Source organism: Rhinopithecus bieti, unplaced genomic scaffold (genome assembly GCF_001698545.2).
Source record: "Rhinopithecus bieti isolate Rb0 unplaced genomic scaffold, ASM169854v2 scaffold_34310, whole genome shotgun sequence".
Taxonomy (NCBI): Eukaryota; Metazoa; Chordata; class Mammalia; order Primates; family Cercopithecidae; genus Rhinopithecus; species Rhinopithecus bieti.
In genome coordinates this window covers 1,088,494-1,103,183 of record NW_016814622.1, presented here as the reverse complement: position 1 = coordinate 1,103,183, position 14,690 = coordinate 1,088,494, and the positions used below count along the sequence as shown (strand labels likewise).

The following is a 14,690-nucleotide window of genomic DNA, read 5'->3' as shown; positions in this document are numbered from 1 at the left end:
GGGCAGTTTCACAAGTGTTCTTAAGGTGACCACGAAGATTTGAACCTCTTGATTTGCATGATTTTGTGGGGTTTTCCGGGTTAAGTGAATAGCAAATCATTTTCACAGATTACCTCAGGAGGCTTAGGGGAAGACAGAGCACACGAATGTGCATGTCTGTCTGTCCTAGGTGAATGCAGATACCCTCCATCCTCCATCCCCAGTGGGAGTAGATGATTTTTTTTTTTTTGAGATGGAGTTTCACTCTTCACTCTCACTGCCCAGGCTGGAGTGCAGTGGCACCATCTCGGCTCACTGCAACCTCCGCCTCCTGGGTTCAAGTGATTCTCCTGCCTCAGCCTCCCGAGTAGCTGGGATTACAGGCATGTGCCACCACGCCTGGCTAATTTTGTATTTTTAGTAGAGGTGGGGTTTCTCCATGTTGGTTAGGCTGGTCTCGAACTCCCAACCTCAGGTGATCCTCCCGCCTCAGCCTCCTAAAGTGCTGGGATTACAGGAGTGACTCACTGTGCGTGGCCTGCATTCTTTAGCTCGGCTGGCTGCCCACCAGGTGCCAGCCAGGGCCGACCTCTTCCAGTAGATGCCACCTCTGCTGCAGCGGCCATGACTGAGGCTACCACTTGGTTAAGTTTATGGCCGTCCACTCTCATTGCCATGAGCCCCTCTTTGTATTGTGGGAGATGAATAAATAGAGATACATCTTCATGTCTTATTGAGGATGGCCCGATTCTCTGCCCTGTCACCTGGCATGGCTACCTATCTACTATTTTGACTCAATGAGGAAGTACTTTCAGGGCCTGCCACTGGTATGTGCATGCACCCATGGGCAGGGAGGCATCTGGGCAGGGAGACAGACAAAAGCAGAGAGACAGAGAGAGATGGAGAGAGGGAGAGACGGTATAAGTTGGGGAAAGGGGTGGGTGTGGCTTTGTTGCCCACATGAGTGGAAGGTGGCTGCCTTGTCTTCCGGCCTATCCAGCAGCTGGCAGCTGGCTCACAGCTGAGCAACTGGATGGGAGTGGAGGGGGTGAAGCCATCAGGAATTCAAAGGAGGAGCTGGCTTGTTTGGAGAATATGGGGTGCTTTTTCCTGCATGGAGTTTGAGATCCAGAGGGACCAGGCCACAGAGCTCTCCCAAAGCGTTCCCACAGGCCAGCAGCCGAGCAGGGTGGAGCATGGCATCTGCGTGAGGCCCATCCCATCCTGTCCAGCATGACTCAGCAGGGTCTTGCTCACCAGGGGTGTCAGAACTGGGAACAAGATGTTGCTGATTTCCATTTGCCTCCCCTGCACTTCCTCACACAGCCCAGAGCACAGCAGAAAGCAGCTGGCATTTTGCTTCCTTTCCGGCAGAGGGAGGGAGCAGCTTGGTGAGGACAACTCTCCCTTGAGGCAGGGGAATGTGATCAGCACCCCCCACCTCCCTTGCCAGAACGAGCTGCAGTTACTGGCTTTCCTAGAACAGTTATCCAACCCAAGGCGAAGAAACACCCAAACCAAAATGTCATAAAACTTACTATGTTTAAAAACAATTATTGCCAGGCGTGGTGGCTCAAGCCTGTAATCCCAGCACTTTGGGAGGCTGAGACGGGCAGATCATGAGGTCAGGAGATGGAGACCATCCTGGCGAACACGGTGAAACCCCGTCTCTACTAAAAAATACAAAAAACTAGCCGGGTGAGGTGGTGGGCGCCTGTAGTCCCAGCTACTCGGGAGGCTGAGGCAGGAGAATGGCATAAACCTGGGAGGCGGAGCTTGCAGTGAGCTGAGATCCGGCCACTGCACCCCATCCTGGGCGACAGAACGAGACTCCGTCTCAAAAAAAAAAAAAAAAAAACCAACCAAACAAAAAAACCCAACTATTAGGGCTGGGTGTGGTGGCACACACCTGTAATCCCAGCACTTTGGGGGGCCGAAGCAGGTGGATCACCCAAGGTCAGGAGTTCGAGATAAGCCTGGGCAACACGGGAAAACCCCGTCTCTACTAAAAATACAAAAATTAGCCAGGCGTGGTGGCAGGTGCCTGTAATCCCAGCTACTCAGGAGGCTAAGGCAGGAGAATTGCTTGAATCCAGGAGATGGAGGTTGCAGTGAGCCAAGATTGGGCCAGTGCGCTCCAGTCTAGGCAACAGAGCAAGTCTCAAAACAAAAACAAAAACAAACAAACAAACAAAAAAATTAGATAAAGCTTGCTGTGCTAAAATCAACAAAAGATGACCTATTCTTCATAGGGTTCCATACCCATTTCACTATTTAAAAATTCCAGAAATTCAGGCAAAGTATGAAGGCAGCTGCCGCTAACAGCACAGGTGCAATGCCTGCTGCATAACCGGGTGCTTTCTCTCCCCTCACCTCCTGGAGTTTTCTCTACAACAAACAAACTCCCGAAAAATAATGGTAAAGCCATCCGACAGCATCTAGAAATCTTAGAACATAGTGCTTTAAATATGATTCACAAAGTCAAATGGTAAGAATTTCAAAGTGTAAAAATTTATTTGTGCTCCATTTTCATGTGCATAGTCAACCAGATGTTGATTACAAAACTGACAGCTTTTGTACCTAAAGCACTGGACTCTCTTTATGTACAAAATTAATTTGCCAGTGACACATATCCAATTGCAAGGTTGTGCTAAGTAGGTCGTAACTATATTTAGAACTATACAGAAAGGAAAAAGTGATTGCTTAATTCAGTACTGAAAATGAGATGGAAACTGCATGGAACTAAGATCTAAACTTCAGCTAAATGCTCCAAATCTAAACTATAATTATCAGAACCAGGTAGTTCAAAAAAATAATCACAAATTGCATTTGAAGAAAGCACATTCTGCCCATTCAGGCTTAAAGCAGTAAGGCATCTTTTAAAGAAGAAAAACTGCAAACAGAATGAATCACTGTTGTTAAAGTACAGAAGTAGTCGCTCCCATTTCCATTTACTATCCTGTATATCGCTGCTTTAAGATGCGCTGAATAGGCCAGCCACCGTGGTTCACGCCTGTAATCCCAGCACTTTGGGAGGCCGAGGCAGGCGGATCACGAGGTCAAGAAATCAAGACCATCCTGGCCAACATGGTGAAACCTCGTCTCTACTAAAAGTATAAAAATTAGCCCGGCGTGGTGGCGCGTGCCTGTAGTCCCAGCTACTCGGGAGGCTGAGGCAGGATAATCGCTTGAACCCGGGAGGCGGAGGTTGCAGTGAGCCGAGATCACTGAGATCGCCACTAAACTCCAGCCTGGCGACAGTCTCAAAAAAAAAAAAAAAAAAAAAAAAAAAAATGCACCGAATAGTTAGTTCATCCTGGGCTCTCAACGTTTAGTAATTACGAGTGCAGAATCTGCCTAAAGAATTCGATTAAATACTTAAGAAGTTAGCCCTTCCCTTTTACCTATTATAGTGACTTGGAAAGCTGCGAAGGACAGACGGGTAAACAGCTTTGAGAGCTCGGGCGCTGGGGCTGCGCGCCTGCTCTACACCCGTGGGTCTTGGGGAACAAGGCCTGGGCACCGGTGGGACTCGAGGCCGCGCGCGGGCTAGAAGCGTCCTGGCAGGCTCGGTTCCCAACGCGGCCCCAGTCCGCGACTCCCTCCCCGCGCTTCGCGGTTGCCACCAGGGCCATCTTTTTCTGGAAGGAGTCCAGAGGACAACAGAAAACTTCCCAACACTCCAGCTCCTCCTCGGGCCGGGCCAGGGCCTCCGTCTCGCGCACCGCCTGCGTGAACACCTGGTCCACCCTCCGCTGGCTCTTGGCCGTGACCTCCGGGAAGGGGCAGCGCCCCTCGCGGCCCCGAGCCGTCAGCCCCTGGCGCTCGTCGTCCCGGTCGGCCTGGGCGCCCACCAGCACCAGCGGGACGGCCCCGGGTCCCCAAGGCCGGTGCAGGCGCTAGCGCAGCGGCCTCACGGCCCGGAACGAGAACTCGCTGCACACGCCGGGGAGCACCGCGAAGCCGTCCCTGTGGCTGATGTCCAGGTCCTGGAGCGTGACCGGGTGCTCAGCGCCCCCCACGTCCACGATTTCCAGCAGCGTGGGCGCCGCGTTCACCTCGATCTCCTCGCGGACCCGCTCCTCAGCCCCACGCTGCCGCCATTGCTCTGGGAGCAGCCCGCACGCGCAACCGCCGTGTCCAGCGTGGTCCTGCCCACGCCACGCTTCCCCCCCAGCAGCACACCCGGCAGCCCTGGCGGGTTGCGGCGGACCAGCCCGCAGTGTCCGCGGACGCGGCGGGGAGGGTGAGGGGAGGGGGGAGGGGAGGAGGAAGGGCCTGGGAGGGTGGGACCTGCGCGGAGTCTGGCCTGCGGCCGAGTAGGGCAGGAGGAGAGGGGAGGAAAACGGGCGGGGGTGGGGTGGCGGGAGGAAGGGGGCCTGGGAGGGCGGACGGGCCCGTGTCCCACGCGAGCCAGGGGAGGAGGCGCGTCACGCCGCGCGCGATCCCCGCTAGCGTTGGCCCGGACCGGACCCGCGCCCTCCTGCTCTCCCCGGTTTCCTGCCCGCACGGTGCTCCCCAGGTGCCTGCCGGGTCCGACCAGATCTAATCTGGAACCAGCTCCAGTGAGAAAGAAAAACAAGTATACATCAAATCTGTGAGAAGCAGCTAAAGCCATTTTTAGGGGCAAATTTCAGTTTCAAATTTTTTATAATGAAAAGAAGAGTCAAAAAAATCAGTGAGATAAACATTCATCTCGAGAAGTCGAAAGGAGGCAGGGTGAGGTGGCTCATACCTGTAATCCCAACACTTGGGGAGGCTGAGGTGGGTAGATGGTTTGAGCCCAGGGAGTTCGAGACCAGCCTGGGCAACATAGTGAGACCACGTCTGTATTAGTCTGTTGTCACGCTGCTGTGAAGAAATACCCGAGCTGCGTAATTTACAAAGGAAAAAGGTTTAACTGACTCACAGTTCCGCAGGGCTGGGGAGGCCTCAGGAAACTAAAGATCATGGTGGAGGGGGAAGTAAACACATCCTTCTTCACATGGGGGACGTCCTTCTTCACATGGGGGCAGGAAGAAGTGCTGAGCCAAAGGGGGGAGCCCCTTATAAAAGCATCAGTTCTTGTGATAACTCATTCACTATTCTGAGAACAGCAGCATGGAGGTAACTGCCCCCATGATTTAATTAACTCCCACTGGGTCCCTCCCATGACACGCAGGGATCATGGGAACCACAATTCAAGATGAGATTTGGGGCGGACACAGCCAAACCATACCACCATCTCCACCAAAAATACAAAATTAGTTGGGCATGGTGGTGCACGCCTGTGGTCCTAGCTACTCAGGAGGCTGAGGTGGGAGGATCACCGGAGCCCAGGGAGGTCAAGGCAGCAGTGAGCTGTCGTTGTGCCACTGTACTCCAGCAGCCTAGACCACAGCCTAGGCTGAAAAAAAAAAAAAAAAAAAAGAAAGAAAAAAACCCAGTAAATTAATTCCAAATAAAGTAGAAGAAAGTAAATAACAATTAGCTAGGCATGGTGGTATGCATTTGTAGTTCCAGCTACTCTGGAGGCTGGGGTGGGAGGATGGATTGAGCCCAGGAAGTTTGTGCCGGGGAGGTCAAGGCTTCAGTGAGCCGTGATCACGCCACAAGGGAAGGAAAGAGGAAAGGAGAAAGGGAATGAAATGTGGGTCACGTGAAAGGGCAGAGTCAGCTCCTTTGCCTGTCTAGGACGGTGGAAGATCCGGGGGAGCTGGGAGCACAGGTGGAGGAGAAGGAAACAGCCTCGGCTGCCGCACAAGGGGAAGGGGAGGAGGAGGGGAGTTCCCTGTCCTTTGCTTCCAGCTGGAACTGGAGGGGTTGGGGGGCGGAGCCCTGGTGTCTGGGGTTCGTTTAATTCAAATGGAGGAAGGAGGAATGAGTCTGATTCCGGCCGCAGGTCAAGTCGTTCTCCAAGCCAGGATCTGCACTACTGGTTCCCTTCACACTGCAGCCGGGGCCCTCGGGGCGTCGTCGGGCACCCGGTGTGAGGCTGGACTCGGCGCAGGCCTGTGCGCGCGGGGCGGCGGGGGACCCGCGGCTGACACAGCCTTTGGCCTGGAGTCCTAAACGAGGGCCTGGAGTTCCCCCTGTGTGAAGACAGAGGCCTGGTTTCCACCCCCATCGCCTCCATAGCGACCAGGCGCCCACGGCTGCTGGAGGGTGCCTGCTGGGGCTCTGGAGGGCCCAGTCCCTGGGGCCCCGGGGTCGTTCGGGTCCTGACGCTGCAGGAGCAGCGGCGCGCAGAGGCCAGGCGACCCCGGTGCACTCGGCGGAGTTCTGCGTGCGGCGAGGACCGCGGAGGCACCCGCGACCTCTCCTGCCCCTTTGGACCCAGGGCTAGGGTCGGAGTGACACTATGAGTGGGGAGACTGAGGCGGGGAGACTGAGGAGGGGTCGGGGAGACTGAGGCAGGGAGACTGAGGCGGGGAGAGGATCTCCAGCGCGGGGAGGGGTCGCGTGCGCGCCTTGGGACGCGGCTGTCCCCTAGGGCCTGCCCTCTTCTGCCGCGCCCTGGGCTCACTCCCCCAGCCGGACGCGTCTCCTTTCTCCGCCCCACCGGATCGTCTTTCTCTCAACCCCCAGCTCCCGACCCCCGCGAGTTGGTCCCAGGGCCCGCGACAAGGCCTAGGCACCGGGATTCCGGGCGACATGGACCTCGGGGCCTCGAGCCTCCAAGCACCCAGGCCTTAGGAGGGCCGCGGGAAGGGGCGCAGCTGGGTCCCCGCTAGGGGTGCGGCGGAGGCGTCCGCTGGGAACCCGCCCACGTTGGAAGCTTCGGAGTCCGGGATCCGCCCAGCTCAACCCAGGCTGGGGTTCTCCTCCTCCCGGCCCAATCTCTGCAGCCCGCGCGTAGCGTTTGCTTCTCCGGGCACCCGGAAGGAAGGCGCCCCCGCCATGTCCCACAAGCTTCTGCCAAGTACCCACCGGGGCCCTGTGTCCTCCCACGGTCTCAAGAGCTCTGCGCCTGGGGGCTGGCGCGTCCTTCTGGACCACCTGGGCTTGGCGAGGGCATCGGCGGCGGGGAGGCCTCCACGGATCGCGCGGGGGCGCGGCGCGGGGCCCTGGAGGTCATGGCCGAGGGCGAGGCCGCGAGGAACCCGGTGTGCGCGCAGGTACGCGGGAGGTGGAAGCAGCGGGACGTCCTGTGCCACCCCTGGAGCCCAGGTGGAAGACAGGTCCCAGTACCCGAGCCTTACCATGGGTGTTCAGCCGTGCTGGCACGAGGTGTAAATCGGTGCTTTTACAGTTTTCCAAGTCTCTAGCACGGCTAAATTCAAGAATTGATTTTTAAAAAATTCTTTTCTTTTCTTTTTCTTGTCTTGTCTTTTCCCTCCCTTCCTTCCTTTCCTCCTTCTTTTTTTTTTTCCGACGGAGTCTCCTTCTGTCACCCAGGCTGGAGTGCAGTGGCACGATCTCCGCTCACTGCAAGCTCCGCCTCCCCTCCAGGGTTCAAGCAATTCTGCTGTCTCTGCCTCCCGAGTAGCTGGGACTACAGGCACGCGCCACCATGCCCAGCTAATTTTTATATTTTTAGTAGAGACGGAGTTCCACCATATTGGCCAGGCTGGTCTGGTGCTCCTGGCCTCAGGTGATCCTCCTGCCTCGGCCTCCCAAAGTGCTGCGGTGAGTCACCGTGCCCGGCAGTGACCTAATACTTAATGTTATAAGAGTTATAGTTATATTTGAAATAGATTGCAGGGCACTGAACTGAACATTTTTTCACGTTTTAGATTCATTTACAACATTGAATTGCAGCTTTCTGGGTGGATTTGTTGTTTTTTTCGTTTATTTATATAAAATGCCTGACCTACTTGCTGAAGTGTCTCTGTACTTTCAAAAGGTGTTTGTTTGTTTGTTTGTTTGTTTTGTTTTGTTTTTGTCTCTTGTCAGAACGGAGCAAAATCAGCTTCTATAACTAACAGCATTATTTCCTCTGTAGTGATATTGAAGCAACTTTTTTTTTCCTGAACGCCTGAATATTTTGACAATAATGCAGTTGTTAAACAGAATGAAATTATGTAAAGAAAAGATGCTCCTTTTGTTTGCCTTTCTAGCCATGTTCTTAAAACCTTGGGAACTGGCCGGGCATTGTAGCTCACGCATGTAATCCCAGCACTTTGGGAGGCCAAGGTGGGCGGATCACCCGAGTTCGGGAGTTCAAGACCAGCCTGACCAACATGGAGAAACCCTGTCTCTACTAAAAATACAGAACTAGCTGGGCATGGTGGCGCATGCCTGTAATCCCAGCTACTCGGGAGGCTGAGGCAGGAGAATCCTTGAACTCAGGAGGCAGAGGTTGTTGTGAGCCGAGATCGTGCCATTGCACTCCAGCCTGGGCAACAAGAGTGAAACTCCGTCTCAAAAACAAACAAACAAACACAACCTTGGGAAGGTTGCTGGTGTTTGGCTTTGGTGTGTGTGGGGTGTGTATGTGTGTGGTGTGTGGGGTTGTGTGGGATGTGGGTGTGTGTTTGTGGGGTGTGGGGATGTGTGTGTAGTGTGTGTGTGGGGTTGTGTGTTGGGGGTTGTGTGTGTGTGGTGCGTGTGTGTGTGTGTGTGTATGTGAATTCCAGGCAGTATTACTTTCTGCAGCCCATGGACTCCCAGAGCTGAGACTTTAGTTCTGCCTTAGGCATTTGAACATTTTTCAAAATCAAATGCGAAAACTCAAAACTAACTTGTATCTGTGTAAGCTTCCCAGGTTTGTGGAGGGAAAATGCTAGCAGGTGTCGTGCTTTGTGAAGGACCCTGGGATTCAGTTTTTATTGTGTGTGAGATTATAGCGGAATGATGGGTCCCCGCGAAATGAACAAAGAAACACACTCCAAAAACCTTTCACTGCGGGGAGACCCAGCAAGACTTCAGTTCTCAATACTCCTTCCGAGGACTGGGTCTGTGTCTTTTAGGCCTCAGGCGGTTCCTCAGTTTCCCCACGGGAATTTCAGTATTCACTTTCAGTAACACTGGAAAGCAGAACCCTCTCCCCAGATGGTGGCTGGGGAGAGGTGTTTAGGCCCTGCTACCTGACACCCCCCAGGCAGAACACCCCCTTCATCTGTGGCAGGAATCCTTAATACCGAAGTTCAGGAAATGCCACCCCCAAATATGCCGGTTTGGTATATGGATTGGCTATAAAAGCAAGCTTTGAGTGGCACTTCCTTCTGTTTAGTATTTCAGGCAGCTCATAAAGACAAAGACCTCAGTTGCCAGCTAGGAAATCAGGTGGAGGACAGGCATGGAGTAAAACTCTTGTCTCCAGTAACTCTGGGCTAAACTATTTGGACCAACCCTCCCAATGAAAACAACTAACTGGATAAAATACATATCTTTAAAAATCTTAAAAATGTTGAATAGCTGGGCTGGGCGCGGTGGCTCACGCCTGTAATCCCAGCACTTTGGGAGGCTGAGGTGGGCGGATCACGAGGTCAGGAGATAGAGACCATCCTGGCTAACAAGGTGAAACCCCATCTCTACTAAAAAATACAAAAAATTTGCCAGGCGCGGTGGCAGGTGCCTGTAGTCCCAGCTACTCAGGAGGCTGAGGCAGGAGAATCACTTGAACCCGGGAGGCGGAGGTTGCAGTGAGCCGAGATCGCACCACTGCACTCCGGCTTGGGTGACAGAGCAAGACTCTTTCTAAAAAGAAAGAATATATATATATAAATAGAATAGATGATGAGATAGTAAGGAATTGCCAGGCCAAAATGGAAGGGATTGCAGGAACCCGGAAAGCTAAGAAGAAGCAAGAAACGGCTTTTGCCCTGAAGCTTTTGCCAATCAGGGAAATTTCAACTGTGGTTTTCGTGGCTTCTCAGGCCCGTGGGGACAGAAAAAGAAGCCCAGGGACCACCCAGTGTGAGGAGGACAGCTAAGAGGTGACTCCCCACAGTGAACTGGGACCACACCACAGAATGAGGGTGGCCGCAGGAACATTGGCCCTCAGCAGAATTTCAATCCTAATTCACATTCGGTGAGCAATCCAAAAACAAAACAAAAGAAGAAACTGAAGCCATAGACTTTATTTCAAATGGTCCTGGACAATGATGCCATAGTAAACACAGCCTCCTGGGAGGAAGGTTCCTTTATTCGAGGTGTCAAATTACTCCCACAAGAGGCTGGTGTGGTGGCTCATGCTTGTAATCCCAGCACTTAGGAGGCCGAGGTGGGTGGATCACTTGAGGTCAGGAGTTTGAGACCAGCCTGGCCAACATGGCGAAACCCAGTCTCTACTAAAAATACAAAAATTATCTGGGCGTGGTGGCGCACGCCTGTAATCCCAGCTAATCTGAAGGCTGAGACAGGAGAATTGCTTGAACCTGGGAGGTGGAGGTTGCAGTGAGTTGAGATCTCGCCAGTGCATTCCAGCCTGGGTGACAGAGCGAGATTCCGTCTCAGAACAACCCCCCAAAAACTCAAATTACTCCCACAAGTAATTTTTTTTTTCTAGTTTGGAAAGGATAGCTTTATTCCTCCTAAAGGGTTGCAGCCTGAAGGTGGCCATTCTGACAGGCTGGGAAGCACAGCCTCTGGCTGGAAGCTAGAAACATGTTTGGAGGGTAGGAATGGTAACACAGGGATTTATATTGACCAGGGTGGCCAAATGTACATATTCAATAAGCTTCAGGAGGAGCCATGAATATTTATGAGAGGAGAAATATAAACATATGCAATTGAGCTTCATGCCTTTCTATAGGACCCACGTTCAAAAAATGGTGGCTTTAGCATGATCCAAGGGTGGAGTTTTTGGGCCTCTGATGTCAGAAGGGGAAGCAGAGAAAACCCTCACTGTGCATCCTCTGTAGACTGGCCAGAACCACTCTGAGTTCAGTGCTCTCTTATCAGCAGGGCATGCTGGTTGGTAAGGTTGTATTGACAATGCAAAAGGAAGCGGCGGCGTCAGTCTGGTTGATGTCGGGATGGAGTCTGTGGACCAGGCTGGATTCTGTCCAGCCCTCGGGAGAAAGCCTAAGGGCAGCTGGAGAGGGAACAGGTAGCATGTCTGACCTGCCCTCCTGTGTCTGACCTGCGTTCCCATCATGGCCCGGAACTCAGTTTTCAAGGTATCTCTGGGGTTCCCTTGGCCAAGAAGGGCTCAGTTCAGTTAGTTGGGGGCTTAGGATATAATTTTTATGTCTCTTTTCCTCACTTTGGTCAAGATTTGCCAGAGGCGGCATCAGTGGCTGAACTTCAATTTTGTCCCGTATCGTTGCCAGGGTGGTGTGGCTCCCTGCCCCAGGTCCATCCAGGCCCTCGGAGGAACCCCATGGCCAAGGGTCTTACAGCCAAAAGACTTGCAGTCAATTAAACATTTCAGCCCATATGGGAATGGAGGCAGACACTCATTAACCTGAAAAACTTTAAGCAAGGTAAGAGCCAAAAATCAAAGCCAAAATACAAGGTTACAAAATTGGCTTATCTGTAAGTTCTATATATTGAGCTACTGCATTCTTGTTTTAGTTACACTTGTAGCAATTAGCTATATAAAACCTAAGCATTTTTCTAAAACCATATAAAGTGAGGAATTTAGAGACTTTAGCTGGGCTGCAAAGCTTTTATTTATTTATTTTTTGAGACAGGGTCTCATTTTGTCACCCAGGCTGGAGTGCAGTGGTGCAAACTTGCTCACTGCAGTCTCAATCTTTCGGGCTCAGGTGATCCTCTACCTCAGCCTCCCAAGTAGTGGGGACTACAGGCATGTGCCACCACACTCAGTTCATTTTTTTTTTTTTTGAGACAGAGTCCCGCTCTGTTGCCAGGCTGGTGTACAGTGGCGCGATGTAGGCTCACTGCAACCTCCACCTCCCAGGTTCAGGCGATTCTCCTACCTCAATCTCCCTGGTAGCTGGGACTACAGGCATGTGCCACCATACCCAGCTAATTTTTTGTATTTTTAGTAGAGTTTCACCATGGTGGCCAAGATGGTATCGATCTCCTGACCTTGTGATCCACCCGCCTCAGCCTCCCAAAGTGCTGGGATTATAGGCATGAACCACCGCTCCCGGCCCTAATTTTTTTATTTTTTGTAGAGAGGGGATATCGCTGCCATGTTGCCCAGGCTGGTCTTGAACCCCTGGGCTCAAGCTATCCATCTGCCTCAGCTTCCCAAAGTGCTGGGATTACAGGTCTGAACCACAGCCTCCACAAAGCTTTCTGTGGTCTCTTTAGTACTTTTTCTAAAGTGGATGATAATTTTTTTTTTTTGGTCATATCTCTATTTGTGTAAACCCCATAGCTGGAAACAACTATACCCAGAAGGTTCTGTCATTAGATATCTTGATATTCCCTTTGCAATTCTCCTTTAATTCTGTAGGAATCGGGAATTTTCCATGATTGAGGTGGAAGGAAAAGCAGTCGACTGCTAAATGCTGACTGATGGCTCCAGGGTTGGCCCACCATCACTTCTGCCACCATTGTTGCCACACACACTGCCCAGGAGCCCACCTGCCCTGCCCACTGATGGTACCTGAGCAAACCGGAGGCCCAAGGACTGGCCTACCTGGACCCACCACCATTAGCACCTGCATATGCCACCCAGGGGCCTGAGAATCAGCACACCTGGCTCCCCACTGCCACCACAGCTGTGGGGGCTGCATCCTGCAGAGCCACAGGGCGGAGCCCACCCGTTGAGTTGATGTGACCCAGATAAGAGACACGGGGTTGAAGGAGATCATTTTGGAGCTTTAAGATTTAATGACTGCCCTTGCCTGGGACCTGTAGCCCCTTTGTTTTGGCCAGTTTTCCCTTTTGGATTGGTAGTATTTAGCCAATGTTTGCACCGCCATTGTATCTTGGAAATAACTAATTTGTTTTTGATTTTACAGGCTCATAGGCGGAAGGAACTTGTCTCAGATGAGACTTTGGACTATGGACTTTTGAATTGATGCCGAAATGAGTTAAGACTTGAGGGACTGTTGAGAGGGATGATCTATTTTGCAGTGTGAGAAGGATATGAGATTTGGGAGGGGCTGGGGGCAGAATGGAATGATTTGGATTTGTGTCCCCACCCACATCTCATGTTAAATTGTAATTGCCAGTGTTGGAGGAGGGGTCTGGGGAGAGATGATTGGATCAAGGGGGCGGATTTCCCCCTTGATGTTCTCATGATAGTGACTGAGTTCTCACAAGATCTGGGTGTTTAAAAGTGTGTGGCACTCCCCCTTCACCCTCTTCCTCCCGCTCCAGCCATGAAGGATGTGCCAGCTCCCCCTTCATCTTCCACCATGATGGAAGGTTTCCTGAGGCCTCCCCAGCTGTGCTTCCTGGATAGCCTGTGGAAACGTGAGCTGATTAAACCTCTTCATAAATTATCCAGTCTCAGGTAGTTCTTTATAGCAATGTGAGAACTGAATAAAACACCAACCAACATTATCGGTGTATCTACAGGAAAATGTCTTTCCCTACAAAAGCCAATCCATAAAACTAGAAGAAATGACTATTACACCAGATGCACAGATATCAACAGAAGGACACAAGAAACACACACAGAGAAAGGAAATGTGACACCTCCAAAGGAACACAATATTTCACTAGGAACAGATCTTAAAGAAAAAGAAATGATGAAATGTTCAAAAAACTTCAAAATAAGTTTATAAACTCAGTGAGATACAAGAGAACAAAGATAAACAATACAAAGAAATCAGGGGCCAGGCGTGGTGGCTCATGCCTGTAATCCCAGCACTTTGGGAGGCCAAGGCAGGTGGATCATTGGAGGCCAGGAGTTGGAGACCAGCCTGGCCAACATGGTGAAACCCTGTCTCTACTAAAACACAAAAATTAGCTGGGCATGGTGGTGCATGCCTGTAATCCCAGCTACTCGGGAGGCTGAGGCAGGAGAATCATTTGAACCGGGGAGGCGGAGGTTACAGTGTACCAAGATCACACGGAACCAGGGAGGCGGAGGTTACAGTGAACCAAGATCACGCCACTGCACTCCAACCTGGTGACAGAGCCAGACTCCATCTCAAAACAAACAAACAAACAAACAAAAAACAAGGAAACAATTCGTGATATAAATGAAAAAAGTGAAAAAAAAAAAAAAGAGAGAGCTATCCTTAAAAAGTGCCAAATGGGAATCCTGGAACTGAAGAATTCTGTTCCAGGATTGAAGAATAAAATAAAGAAAATACAATCAAGAGCTTCAACAATAGACTAGGTCAAGCAAAAGAAATAATTTTGGAACTTGAAAACATGGCTTTTGAAATAACCTTGTCAAACAAAAAATAAAAGAGGGTGTGGTGGTGCATGCCTGTAATCTCAACACTTTGGGAGGCCACACGGATAGATTGCTTGAGCCCCGGAGTGTGAGACCAGCCTGGGCAACATGGCGAAACCTCATTTCTACAAAAAATACAAAAAATTAGCCAGGTGTGGTGGTGCATGCCTGTAGTCCCAGCTACTTGGGAGGCTGAGGCAGGAAGATCACTTGCACCTGGGAGATGAAGGTTGCAGTGAGCCCAGATTGCACCACTGCACTCTAGCCTGGGTGATAGAGCAAGACCCTATCTCAAAAAAGAAAAGAAAAACAGTAAAAAATAAGAAGAAAGGCTCTATGACATATGAAACACCATAAGTTGCCAAATATTCAAATTTTTGGAGTTCCTGAAGAAGAGATGGGCAAAAGTGTAGAAAACCTTTTTAATGATATAAGAGCTGAAAATGTCCCAATCTTACAAGAGATATGGGCATCCAGACACAGGGAGCTCAAATATTCCCAAATAGACTTAACA

At 51.3% G+C, this 14,690-nt stretch overlaps 1 long non-coding RNA gene across 1 annotated transcript; it reads left to right on the top strand.

Moving 5' to 3' along the window:
• The first annotated feature begins 6,398 nt into the window (after positions 1 to 6,398).
• Positions 6,399 to 13,271, top strand: LOC108514979 (uncharacterized). The gene is made up of 3 exons (XR_001881395.1): positions 6,399 to 7,076; positions 11,178 to 11,330; positions 12,275 to 13,271. It is a non-coding gene; the product is annotated as an uncharacterized LOC108514979 (long non-coding RNA).
• The last annotated feature ends 1,419 nt before the right edge of the window (positions 13,272 to 14,690 follow it).